This window comes from Podarcis pityusensis, assembly GCF_964106645.2.
Source record: "Podarcis pityusensis genome assembly, chromosome: 12".
Classification (NCBI taxonomy): domain Eukaryota; kingdom Metazoa; phylum Chordata; class Lepidosauria; order Squamata; family Lacertidae; genus Podarcis; species Podarcis pityusensis.
Genome location: NC_138037.1, coordinates 37,655,369 through 37,669,459, shown reverse-complemented (window position 1 = coordinate 37,669,459; position 14,091 = coordinate 37,655,369). Strand labels below are relative to the sequence as shown.

General features: G+C 43.0%; 1 protein-coding gene across 7 annotated transcripts in view; it reads right to left on the bottom strand.

Moving 5' to 3' along the window:
* The window catches only part of CREB5 (cAMP responsive element binding protein 5), a 263,319-nt gene that overhangs the window by 204,502 nt on the left and 44,726 nt on the right, over window positions 1-14,091 (bottom strand). The window contains exon 1 of one of the 7 annotated variants that reach the window (XM_080974907.1): window positions 6,774-6,834. The exons of the other annotated variants lie outside the window; for them this stretch is intronic. The gene's annotated coding sequence lies outside the window, so the exon portion shown is untranslated. Of the gene's footprint in view, window positions 1-6,773; window positions 6,835-14,091 lie in introns of those variants that run through there. 7 annotated transcript variants of the gene reach the window in all.

The window sequence follows — 14,091 nt, the reverse complement described above, 5'->3', positions numbered from 1 at the left end:
CCCTGAAGAGGCTTCGCGCAGCTATCCCAGAAGCCAGAACAGCAAGAGGGATCGTTGTGCAGCACTCCCTCTTGCTGTTCTAGCTTCTGGCTTAGCCCCTCCGTCCCTTCCCCCACCTCCCGGAAAAGCCCCCAAGAGCCACGTAGAGCGTATGTGCGGCTCTTGGGGAAAAGCCTGCAAGTGCCACACACACGCTCCACGCAGCTTGTGAAAGGGAGCGCTGAGCAGAGCCTGGGATGCATACAGGCTCTGCTCAGCACTCCATTTAAAGAAATTTTTTTTCTTGCATTCCCCCTCTAAAAAATAGGTCTGTCTTATGGTCAGGTGTGTCTTATGGAGCGAAAAATACGGTGCATATCATACATAGGCAACTCCTGCAGCCAAGTTGGTGTAAAACGTATTGCTCTCCTTTCCTTTGGACCACATCAGCAAGGCTGAGAGGAGGGTCATGTTGTCTGGGCAGCCCAGGACCTCCATACACAATGTCCAAGCTTGCACCCCAGAGAGCTCACTTCAGTGCTGCTAAGGCAGCAAAAACAACACAGGAGGCAGCACTTATGAGTTACTGGTCTCTACAGCCACAGCAGGCACTGTGATTCTCAAGCAGTTTAACTTCACCTCCGGAGGCACACTCTGTTCTCTCTCAAGATGCCAATGATACGCAATAAGGGGAAGGGACTTTTTCGCATATATTGGAAATAAAACCCAAATATTGTTGCAATATTCTTGTGTAAATTAATCCACTACCACCACTAGCTCCATCTCAAAACACGTGTTTAAAATTGAACGAGAGAGATTACAATGTCCAGGTACATCTTCAGTGGTACTGCCAAGTTTGAAGGAACCCTGAGCAAGATGCCTTCGGGCAGGAAGGAGAGATGTTGCCACGACTGCTCAAACCCTTCCCACCTACATGCCACCCTAACCCTTCCCTGTGGCACTGCCTTAACTGCTCTAGCACCCATAACCTGCCATTTACTTGCTCTAGCACCCATAACCTGCCAGCATGGCCATTCCGTATCCAACCCATGTTCCCCATACATCAAAATCAACTTAGTCACAACCCCTCTTCAATGCCTTCCTGTCTATACACCAAGGCAGCCCACTCATAAACCACCTCAAGCTCTTCCCACATTTCAAACTCAGAAACAAGACCAATGTGGGGCAGGTGCTGGTAAACAGCCTCTCTCACTGTCTTAGATTCCAAGCAAATATTTTCCTGGAGGGAGATGCAGAGGCTGCTTGACAAATGACGTGAAAGGAGAGCAGGGCCACCAGTATCTCCACCTCAGCCCAACATGGGAACAGCCTCACTGTCAATCTGTCATGGGGTTAGTGAATATACATTGCAAAGCATGGTCCCTAACACAGCCAGGCACAAATTACAGACATATTTAAGTAACCTGAAGTTTGGGGGTTTTGGCCCTTCAGATTTTCCACAGGTTTGGAAACACCTCCAGAGAACAAAAAAAGAATTCAAAAATACAGCACGTTAAACAACAAGCCCACTCCTCAAATGACCACTCCTCAAATATTTCACTGCTCACTTTGTATCTTACCCTTGTGGGTATATCAGATTAGCACAACGTTGTCTTTGCACAACTGCTGGAAAGGAATGGCGTGAAATCACTGGACCCTATTCTCCTTTCAGTCTCTGCATAAAAAACAAATAACTAAATAAAATATCTGTAAAAATTTGTACGGCTTAACTCGTAAGAATATCACGCAGGCTTGTTTCCTGTTCCAATGTTATTCTTGAAGTGGGTTGCAGTCAGAATCTGATTTTCATCGAGCTATTATTATTTGCAGCTGTGCGACCTTCTTAACCCTGTTTCAAAAGTGACATTTCAGCCTTCAGCTCCATCCTGACTGAATGTTGCAGAGTTTTCAACCTTGTGATTAAACCCTTAAGAAAGGGACAGAGTAATTGTCGTACATCCACCCAGTCTAGGTCAGAGGCTCAGCCCTGCAAACTATTCACTATGGGCATATTTGTTTTCCATGGAGAAATAATACATTTTTTTTAATAATAAAAAAGCTTCAATGGAATGTAACATCCACATGGATTCACAAGAAACATGAAAAAGAGAGGAGGGGAATCTAGTTCCCTGCATGCTGATCTCTCTTAGAAAGTCCACATGCCAGACACTGGTTCTTCATGCTTGACTTGGGACAACTTCCAATGTTACGGGACAGACAAGTTTCTGTTTGTCTACACTACAGCATGCTTCACTGTAAACCATGAAGGAGGGAGATGCATACCAGCGTCGATGTTTATCATGCATCTTCAGTCACGCACCAGCTCCTCACTATACATTATTAAGTGTTTGATGAAAGAAACAAGCAGTGAACAAATGGGAACTTGCCTTGCCTGTGAATCTTGAAGTATCCCATAGCATTTAGCCCTAGTTCCTGTGGGCATTATTCCCAACTCCCCTCGGGGTTTGTTTCCCCCCATTCCTAGAAGTTAGCATTCTGTGGGCACCGGTTACACTCAGTCTTCTCTGGGTTCTTTGTGGGGAATTGTTTCCACAGATTCGTTCCATACTACTGCAAACTTCAGAGTTGCACTCAAACTGCTGACAGCTCTCTCTTGTGTGTGGCTGTTGTTCGCCAGTGTTATTTTTTGAGAAAAAGAGGTGTCGGAACTCACCACGAAATTCCCCTCATTGTCTTAGAATGGCAATGGTGCCCACCTGAGAGGTGCTGGAACTGAATTCTGGTGAGTTCTGATTGGGGGAGAAAAAGCCCTGGCTGTCCCTATTTTGCCTGCGTATATCACAGAGGATATTGAAGATCTATATATCCTCTGTATATCACAGAGGATATTGAAGATCAAACATATCCATTCTTAAAGAAATCAGCCCTGAGTGCTCACTGGAAGGACAGATCGTGAAGCTGAGGCTCCAATACTTTGGCCACCTCATGAGAAGAGAAGACTCCCTGGAAAAGACCCTGATGTTGGGAAAAATGGAGGGCACAAGGAGAAGGGGACGACAGAGGATGAGATGTTTGGATGGTATTCTTGAAGCTACCAGCATGAGTTTGATCAAACTGCGGGAGGCAGTGGAGGACAGAAGTGCCTGGCGTGCTCTGGTCCATGGGGTCACGAAGAGTCGGACACGACTAAACGACTAAACAACAACAACATCACAGAGGATGGAGAATTGAACTGGAATCTTGAATTGACTGAGCTGGCTAGTGAAGACATGCACCCAGTTCAGACCAAACAGCATGGTTACTTGTTTAGAGCACACTTGTTTAGAGCCCACACTTGAACACAAGTGGGGAAAGGTTTTAAACTTCCATTCCTAGTCTACACACACACACACACACACACACACACATTTCCTTTTTAAGCAAACTCAGTTTGATATCCTGGTTTGATATTCATCCTGGCTACAAACTCCCATATTAATCAGAAACAGGAAACTGATGTTTAAGGGGCCAAAAACAGGACAAGAAGCTTTAAATTGCTGCCCTGTGCACATGAAGGGAAGTGCAGAGGCCTGAGGATCACACTGACTTGTTTGTAACAACACATCTTGCATCCTTGCACGTTGGTCATCATTGTCAACCTCTGCAATTTGCACAGCTTGATACAAAGGAATGACCTGCAAACTTACATTTTCTAGCTTCTACACTGGACACACGAGGTTGGGATTTTTACTTTTCCAGTTACGCTATAGGAAGAAAGCAAATGCACCTTCTTCTTAAGCACTGAGATGGAAGACATTACCAAAACGAAACTGCATTAAATTTAGTTATATTCATCATGCACATACAGTGGTCCAGTATAATAAGCTTTTTCTTATTTGCTACTATGTCTACTATGTCCTACAGTAGACTTCAGCCCACACATATATCTGCTACCTTCATGGTCTATTTCATGCATCTGATGTAGGGTACTGCCTACACAAACTCGTGCCACAATAAACCAGTTAGTCTCTCAAATGCCATAATGATCATCTTGGTTGATTTATTTTCTGGGGGCAGTAAATCCATTAGCATGGCTAGTTTTCTGGAATTACTCTAAAAACAGCATCATTCAAAACATGGCGAAGGAAGAGTTAATGGCAAACTTTGTTACCAGTTTCTCCCTGCCTGAGTAAACCCTCCCACCAATTTTCAGGATCATTGGAATGAAATGGAGTATGATGTTTTTCCTTCTGTCCAGCTGAAGTGCTTGTTTTAAAAACAGCTAGCATCAAGCTTTCCACATATGTACACATACAAGATTCATTATTACACTTGTGGCTGTTTGTGCTGCTATGGTAAAGGATCTGTCGCCCATATTTTCCTGGATTAAAATATTTCCAAATGGGTCTGGATGCTAGGAAGAATTCCACATGTGTGGCTTTCTAAACAGGCCTTAGCATGATCGAAGGCTGGAACCTCAAATCTCAGTGGTGCTTTCAGTGTAGTGTTATGCAATTATATGTAAATGCTGACTGCATACAGAAATACAATCGTACTGGAATCTTATTTATTTATTAAAAGGAAGGGTCCTCTATCAATCTATATAAATCAAAATGTCAAAAATTGTAGCAACCATCTGAGTTCTCCAGAATTCTTCATCAGGGAAAAATATGTTACAGAAAGTAGGGACTGGGGCAACAAGGAAAGCACACACACACACACACACACACACACACACACACAATTTATGCTGCTGTTGTAGCCACAAGTTCAACTTGTACACTCAGTTCCAAGATGGAGGTTGCGGAATAAGTTCCTCCCATGTGACCTCCAAGGGATCATAGATTGTAGGATAAGGAGAGGGACAAGTATTCATAGAATGGGAGTACCAAAACAACTTGTTATAGGCTTTCTATAATATAGAAATATAACATAGAAATATATATTTCTATAACATAGAAATACAGACATAAAAACAGAAAACAGTACTGAACCTTGAACGGAGAAAGTATCTGAAACAGATTTATTTTTTTAAGGACAGAACAGAGATCAAATATTATGTTAGATACAGATCCCAATTTCCCTCATGGACTTACTCTGGTGAAGTTTTACGTCCATCTTCCAAATCCAATCATCACTTTTGGGATGCAAATAGGGAATTTCCCCTAGTGTAGTTCATGGTGTTCGTGAATTGAAAATTCCCTTAGAGTAGAGAATTACAATTCATGACTCAGAAGCCAGTTACATATCTCCAAACATTTGAGCTGATAAAGTGGATAGACATTAATGGGGCGTACCAGGGTCACAGGGCAGGCCTTTGGGGGAGAAGTCAAGGGAGCCACTCCACAGAATGAAGAGGAGGGTCCCCCAAAGTATCTACCCACTCCAGAAGACTGCAAAACCCAGAGCCTAAAACTACCTTAAACTGCGCCATCTACATGTTGTAAGTTAGGACCTAGAGAGCCCAAAATATCTAAAAGTCAAGAACAGGGATTGGAGTACTGTAAACTGGCAAAGCAAGGATGGGAAGTAGCAGGAGATATTGTGGAGTGGGGTGGGGAGAGAGAAGACTGGAGAAATATGAAAAGTGGTAAAGGAATATGACTCCCCTGGCCATGCGATGACTTTAGTAAATGACTCTTATGTGCAGTGAAGGCTGGTCCAGTAGGCTGAATTGGGTGCTCCTCCACCAGCCTCAGCCTGTCCTCACCCACCTACCTCTTTACTTGCAACCAATTCAGTGGGTCATTAGGAGAACCTCACCGAGCTACAGCTTTCAGAGTGGCTTAACAATTTATCCCTTTTCACTGGAAACACTGGAAATAGTAGCTCTGTGAGGAGAATAGGTAAAGATAAAGGGACCCCTGACCATTAGGTCCAGTCGTGACCGACTCTGGGGTTGCGACACTCATCTCGCTTTATTGGCCGAGGGAGCCAGCGTATAGCTTTCAGGTCATGTGGCGAGCATGACTAAGCCGCTTCTGGCGAACCAGAGCAGCGCACGGAGACGCCATTTACCTTCCCGCTGGAGTGGTACCTATTTATCTACTTGCACTTTGACGTGCTTTCAAACTGCTAGGTTGACAGGAGCTGGGACCGAGCAACAGGAGCTCACCCCGTCGCGGGGATTCAAACCGCCGACCTTCTGATCGGCAAGTCCTAGGCTCTGTGGTTTAACCCACAGCGCCACCGGCATCCCTCTAAAGTGGCATTACAGGCCTTTAAATGTATGGTGTGAATGTGGCCCACCTTAGGCAATATGGATTCCATGGGTCAGTCAGTCAGTCAGTCAGTCAGTCAGTCAGGACTGTTTGGGCACAATAATTCTAAAGGGCTATGGAATTATGCTCCTAGTGTAACACATTTGATGCCCACTGAAACATTTCTGAGATAAATAAATTTATGCATATGTTGCCTTGCGTCCCATCTGGGGACAAGGTGTGGTATAAGTAAATATATAATAATAAATAATAATAAATAATTTAAAAGTGTACAAAGGCCAGGCAAGCCAATGCTTGCTCCAGTGAGAGCTCTTAGCAACATCTGGTAAATACACAACACTTGAGACGCTTTCTTGGATGCTTGCAGATGGGGTCCTGTCAAAGGGCTGCCCTCTCATTTTTATTCATGGGCTCATCGCATGTGGCGTTGTGACTTACAAGCAACAACTTTCGTTGCTGAACACCAAGCAACCGTTCCTGTTGTTGTTATTTGTCTACAGTTCATTAAGAGGTTTCCCTCCAAAAATAATATTGACAGAGGGTTTTTTAAAAAGAGAGAGAGACTGTACTGTAATTCCAGTATGCTAATTGCTTTAGTTTACAGTACACCAGGAGATAAAAGAATGGGCCTACCTTGAGCGTAAATAAATAGCTGGCTTTCTGAAGAGAAGGAGGGGGAAACATGAAAGGCATCCTGGGGAAAACAACAACACAAGCCTGTTCAGCTGACTTTCATACCAAGAACAGATGTAAGGTTCTTTTTCCCCCTCTCAGTGCAAACTTTGAAAAACATTTCCAGGCACCTTTTGCCTCCTGGTTCATCTTAAGATATTTCTGAAGTTTCTAAAACCAACAAGGAACATACAGCGCTATATTGCAATGTGGGTATATCTATACCAGCTTTTAAACACAAGATCAGCCTAAATCTCTCAGCCTAAATGAGAATTCCTGGGGACAAATGAGAACTGATGGGGAATGCTGGTCATTTATAACTCACCAGGTAACCTTTGTTTATTCTTTTGCTCCTAATCAAACATAGTCATAAAAGACCTCACCCTCCAAAAAAAATTATAATAATCTAATTACAGTATTTACAGTATTGCACACACAAAAAATTAATTACAGGAACCAGTATTTATATGATCCATTATATTTGGTAGGTTAGTACAGGATTATAAAATGTGGATCTAGACACCAGCAAGTAGATTTCTGCTCATAAAATGTGGTTTTCCAATCTGCTCCTTCCCACTATAGTTGCTTCCTTGCACCGTCCCTTCTCCCACTGCTCCTGAGGCTGAATAATTTTCCAGAATGGTGTAGGGTGTGGCAGTTGCCTACCTACATGGCCCCAGGGCTGGTGTCAGAACATGGCATTTTCCAGCAGCTCCAGAAAGCTCAAGGAAGACTGTCACACATTTCTCACAGTGCCCTGGACCAATACTATAGCAGGGGTTACACAGGAGCATTGAAATAAATTTAAATCCCTTGGCATCTGGTGCTCAGAGTTCTAATGTTGCTGTCCACTGTCTGATAAGTCTCCACATCAGGGCTCATGGTGTGTGTGTGTGTGTGTGTGTGTGAGAGAGAGAGAGAGAGAGAGAGAGAATGTTATAATCCTAATAATTTATTATTTATACCCTGCTCATCTGTCTAGGTTTTCCCAGCCACTCTGGGCGGCTCCCAACAGAATATTAAAAACACAATAAAACATCAAACATTAAAAACTTCCCTAAACAAGGCTACCTTCAGATGTCTTCTAAAAGTCAGGTAGTTGTTTATTTCCTTGACATCTGATGGGAGGGCGTTCCACAGGGTGGGTGCCACTACCGAGAAGGCCCTCTGCCTGGTTCCCTGTCACCTCACTTCTCGCAGTGAGGGAACCACCAGAAGGCCCTCAGAGCTGGACCTCAGTGTCCGCGCTGAACGATGGGGGTGGAGACGCTCCTTCAGGTATACTGAGTGGGGGGGGGGGGGTTCCACCAGATGGCACTGTGCCAAACCTGATAATGAAACCTCCTGGACTGTACAACTCTATCCAGAGACCTTCCTCAACCATAATTCTCATTGCACATCCTCATATAGACCCAGTTTTTTGCATCTGAAAGGATCAGAAACATCTCCTAATCTTTACACCTTTAGGAGCTACGTCCATGAGCTCGGAAATTCTATGTACATGAAACCTGCCCTGTGACAGTCAGAATCTTGTTCTGATTGGATCCTTGTTCCACCTTTCCTCTTGAGAACTGCCCCATAAATATAACATGCTTTTGGAAATAGTTTATCTCCAGCTTCTATGGCCACAAGGTCAAAAGTAGCTAGTGTGGTGCTTCCTGATGTTGTGGACTACAGTTCTCATCATCCCAGACATTGACCATGCTGACAAAGGCTGATGGGAGTTTGCTCCAAAACATCTGGAGGTACACGGGTCCCCTTCAACCCAGGGAACTCTGACCTCTTCCACAAACAGAACCCAGGCTTAGTTCGGGAAAGGATGATCTGTACATTGAAGTACTTCAGGATTTCTGCTAATAAAGCACTTTGTTTTTTATTTTCTTTAAAAGGCAATGGTTCACTCCTCCCCCCTCTAGTAAATGTATCTTAATTACAGTTGTTGTAAGTGTCAGGCAGACACGGGTGGCGCTGTGGGTTAAACCACAGAGCCTAGGACTTGCTGATCAGAAGGTCGGCGGTTGGAATCCCTGCGATAGGGTGAGCTCCCGTTGCTCGGTCCCTGCTCCTGCCAACCTAGCAGTTCGAAAGCACATCAAAGTGCAAGTAGATAAATAGGTACCGCTCTGGCGGGAAGGTAAACGGCGTTTCCGTGCGCTGCTCTGGTTCGCCAGAAGCAGCTTAGTCATGCTGGCCACATGACCCAGAAGCTGTACGCCGGCTCCCTTGGCCAATAAAGCGAGATGAGCACCACAACCCCAGAGTCGGTCACGACTGGACCTAATGGTCAGGGGTTCCTTTACCCTTTACCTTTAAGTGTCATGCAAGTATAACTCAGCACCTATCCCACTCGCTAACTAACCACTCAGTTACATTACAGTGGTACCTCGGGTTACATACGCTTCAGGTTACATACACTTCAGGTTACAGACTCCGCTAACCCAGAAATATTACCTCAGGTTAAGAACTTTGCTTCAGGATGAGAACAGAAATCGTGCTCCGGCAGTGCAGCGGCAGCAGGAGGCCCCATTAGCAAAAGTGGTGCTTCAGGTTAAGAACAGTTTCAGGTTAAGAACAGACCTCCAGAACGAATTAAGTTCTTAACCCGAGGTACCACTGTATAATATTTTTGAGGAGAGTGAAACAGGAATAACTAGTTAGATCTAGGCTAGCAAGCAACTAGTAGACTTGACATGTGTTATTTCCTGCTCTCTTGGATCCCCACAGCTCCACAGTGGCCCAGCTCAGAGTTGGGGAATAACAGGGCTGGTGGCAGCTACTCCTGTGCAAGTAACAAACAGGAAATTTCTCAGCCACTTCTTGTGAAAGATGGGGAATATTGTGTGCCTGTGTGCAAGGATAATTGGGGGGGGGGGGCTTGGCCCCAATCTCCAAGGGCACCTCACATGTAGACCCTTGTTAATATTTGGGCATTTGATAAGCTTCGCAACTTGTTTTCATCAGCCTCAAAGCAAAATATGGCACATACTATCAGCTTAGAGATGCAAATTTAAGCAAATACAAAATGTGATTGGGATATATATATATATATATATTGATATATGTTTTGCAGTGCTTTTCTTTTTAGAAGAAGAGGTGCCAGAACTCACCATGAACTCACCCTTGTTGACTTTGAATGGCAATGGCACCCACCTGAAAGGTGCCAGAACTCTGGGCTTGGAAAAAAAGCCCTGATTTTTTGTCATATTAAATAGTTAACAAGAAGAAGAGTTTGGATTTGATATCCCGCCTAGTTAAAATGTTCATAAATATTAATTTAAAAATGACTTGGTTCTGAAGGCACAAGGTAAGATGGCCATGGACATTTCCTCTCAGATTGCTGTACTAGTGCAGATTGCAGACTACTAGTGGCTGGTAATGGGTCAAGTGGGTGTTGAAATGTGTAGAACTGTTACATTTTTATGTCCTTATAGTTTCACATCAAGTTGACTAAGGAATTACTTTTATGTGAGAATTTCTCGTTATTATCTTCATATGGTAGCTAAAAGAGGTGACTAGTTGCTTGGTATTTGGATAACTTTGGGGGTGGGGCGGCAGAGATAGAATATGACTAGACAAGCATTTGTGAAATAAAAAAATATTCAAGGTATGTCTCACACTCTCTTTTTTGTGCCTTATTTTGTTTTCACATGTCTATCATTTTATATATATATCATGGTTAGGGTTCTCAGAAGCTGGAAGTCACCTCACAAATCTAGAGCTGGTCCTGGGTAATCTTAATTTTTATATTCCCATACTGAGGAGACTTTCCGTACAGTACATGGAACCTGGGAAGCAAATAATGTCTCAGGGACCTTAGCTGCATGTCCTTCTGAGGTAGAGCATTTCATAGGTGCTTCATAAAGCAATGTAGCCCAAGGCTCACTCTGAGGAAACTACTTCACAGGCCACACCCAAGGAAGACAACAATGAATGTGTTATGCTGGTAACAAGAGGTGGGAGAAAATAAGGCACAAGCCAAAGGAGCAGGAATGTACCTTGAAAGGAACAGGAAAGGAGACGAAAGAGAGGAAGGAGTCTAGAGAACTTTGTAATGTGGAGTGAGTTACTGTGGGAAAGACTGGAAGATGCACGCATACAACCCCATTTGTACTGCCCCCCCAAAAATGTAGTTTTACTCAATCTGGAATTGAAATAAATAAAAAAATGGAAAAATTGTCCAGTAGCACCTTAGAGACCAACTAAGTTTGTTCTGGGTATAAGCTTTCATGTGCATGCACACAAAAGCTTATACCCAGAACAAACTTAGTTGGTCTCTAAGGTGCTATTGGACAATTTTCCATTTTTTAAATTTATTTTGACTGTGTCAGACCAACACGGCTACCTACCTGAATCTTCAATCTGGAATCGTTTGTGCTTGTCCTCCACATGGCGCTTTCAGTCTAAATTGATTCCAGGTCCTGCCCCCACCAAGGTAGGTGTGGCTCCTCCCTTTAATTTGAAAACCCTCCCTTTAATAGGTTATCCATGCCTTTTGCTTCCTGCATGCACCCAAGGCAAATGAAGAAGAAAGAGGTGGCTGCAATCTTGGTATACACCCAAAAATATTAGATATAACCCCTATTGCTGGGACCACTTTCATTGGTTTGCAAATGGACCCTCTGTAGGGGAATGCGGAATCAGTTGGCAACAAGCTTTTATTTTGGGAATAAGACCAGTTTCTCAATACGGGGTGGAAAATAAAAATAAATGCAAAAATCTAGGTTGCATGTTGGACTACATGGGGCGGGGGGGGGGAATCAAGTACAGTTGTACCTCGGGTTACAGACGCTACAGGTTACAGACGCTTCAGGTTACAGACTCCACTAACCCGGAAGTAGTACCTCAGGTTAATAACTTTACCTCAGGATGAGAACAGAAATTGTGCAGCAGCGGCAGCAGGAGGCCCCATTAGCTAAAGTGGTACCTCAGCTTAAGAACAGTTTCACGTTAAGAACGGACATCCAGAACGAATTAAGTACTTAACCTGAGGTACCACTGTAAAGAAATAAGAAAGGAGCAAATGGGCTGGATCCAGGTGACCCTGGGCCATTTAAAACTAGCATTATAATGTATGTCGGAGTGTTGGGCTTATGGAAGGGCTATAGCAGTGCAACAGATGCATGCTGGGTTGTATGCAATGAGGAGTAATAAAGAAATCAGCAGAATGTATCTTGAAAACGTAGCTCTGCGCAGCTCCGTGCCCTTGCAACCCTTCCTTTTCCTGTTGTGCTGGAGCACTACCAAACACTTAACCACTTCTCTGCACTGTGATGTACTGCATATGTAGTGACCTTTAGCCCATTCTGCACATTTAACAAATTTGCTAGCCAATTAACATAATGGCTTTCTGTACCCAAGGGCTCTCTGGAGATTATCAAAGGAGGAGGCCGAAGCTGAGCGTGAAATTTAGGGCACATCCAACAGAAACGCAGCTAACTAGATTAAGAGACACCACTGTCTTTTCATTCCTCCAGAAGGAGAGACCTGCTATTCGTTTCACAATGGAGTTGACGGCTGTTGCCATTTGCTGGCAGGATAAACACAGCATCCAAGTTCAGCTCCTCCAACTGAGCAAGACAGAGAGTAGGTTTCTAAGATTCTAGACAATAGTTTGAATTTATCACTGGTAGAACAGGTAGCACAATGTAAATATATTGCAGAGCCTGGCAGGCCAACTCTGCCCATTGTCAGATTCATGGAGCAGAGGTTCCTTTGGCAAGCGAAAGAAAAATGTGACAAGAGATCTCTGTTGGAATGAGAAGATTTGCCTCTACTTGCACATATAGGAACATTTCCGTTCCCCTACACACACACACACACACACACACACACACACACTTCTGCCAAGAGCTTGATATGTGCCCGGGAGCTATGAAATAGCTCAAATTTGCTTTGGAGAAAAGATTGCTACACTATTGAATTAATTTTTTTTAAGGAGCATTTTCAGCTTAAAGCCCGTTTCTTGAATCAAGCAGGCAGTTTTATCAGAACAATGTGACTTTGGTTTGCGATTGTTATTAAGTGAAATTATTTACCCCTCTTGGAGAACATACATATTGTAAGCATAGGGCAGTGAAAATCAACCACAACACACCTTCATTCATCAAAATAATCTGGTATGTAAATATCTGAATAATACAAAATTTAGGAAAACTGAGTTCTGTTTGCATTACAGAATTGCTCGCAGATACAGAAGTACAAAGCACAACTATTATTTGGGATATTTTCACGGCCAAAGAGCAGGTCAAGAAAGCTCTACCATAGCTCAATTTTATCCCCCCTCCAAACTTTTACATACATCCTAATCTACAGACATTTCATTTTTGTAAGGTAACACCCCCCCCCCAAAAAAATCCACACAGTTTACTAGAACCAGTTGTTATCATTGTGTCTAGGACCATGTTACACAAAAGCAAACAAACTGATTTTGCATTTAAAAATATTTATAAAGAGGAAGGTGGGGTATCTTCTCTATATTACCAGAGGTAACACTGGCAACTGTGTAAGGAATTTACCATAAATGAGGCCTAATGCTTTCAAAGGTTTACTCAGAGGATTAGTGGTTTGTTCTAGTTGTAATAGTAAAAAGTGGTTACATTATACTGCTCAGGTTTGGGGAAATTTTCTACAGGGATTGAGATCTAAGAACCTGTTAACACATGGGAATGTGGCCGAGTTGAAAATTTCATCATGTATTTCATTACTGGGTTTCGTTTTCTTAGTGGGTATCCCAGTTCTAAATCCCTTTTTCTGGCAATGGTTTGTTAACGGAATAAATCAAATTTCCAACATGACATTCGGAGGAGGGCAGGTGTCAGAAAACACACAAGTTGTGTGGAAAGTTGATACCATTCCTCTCTCACCCCTGTCAGAAAACTTGTTCCTCTAATACGAGAAAATGTTTTAAAACTTCATGCTGTGGTGTTTTTGTGTGTTTTTAAAACTTTATGGCTTTAATATACCTACATGTGATTTTAAAGTTGCTTTATACAACTAAAATCCACTGCTAATTCTTAGTCAACTTTAACTTGAAGCGGTGGGGGGGGGGCTTATTTAAAATAAACAGCCACTGAACTTGGTGGAAAGGATGTTGTGAAAAGCCTGACCATGTCACTGTGAACCTTGGTATTATATACAGTATATATATATTCAAAATAAATTAAAATTAAGAAAAACGCTGACAGTGAGGGTCCCTTAAGGAGTATCAGCATCACAAGTTTCAAACAAAAGAAAAATAAAACAAAAACAAGACAGCCTTTGGTTTTAAGTGGCTTGTTTA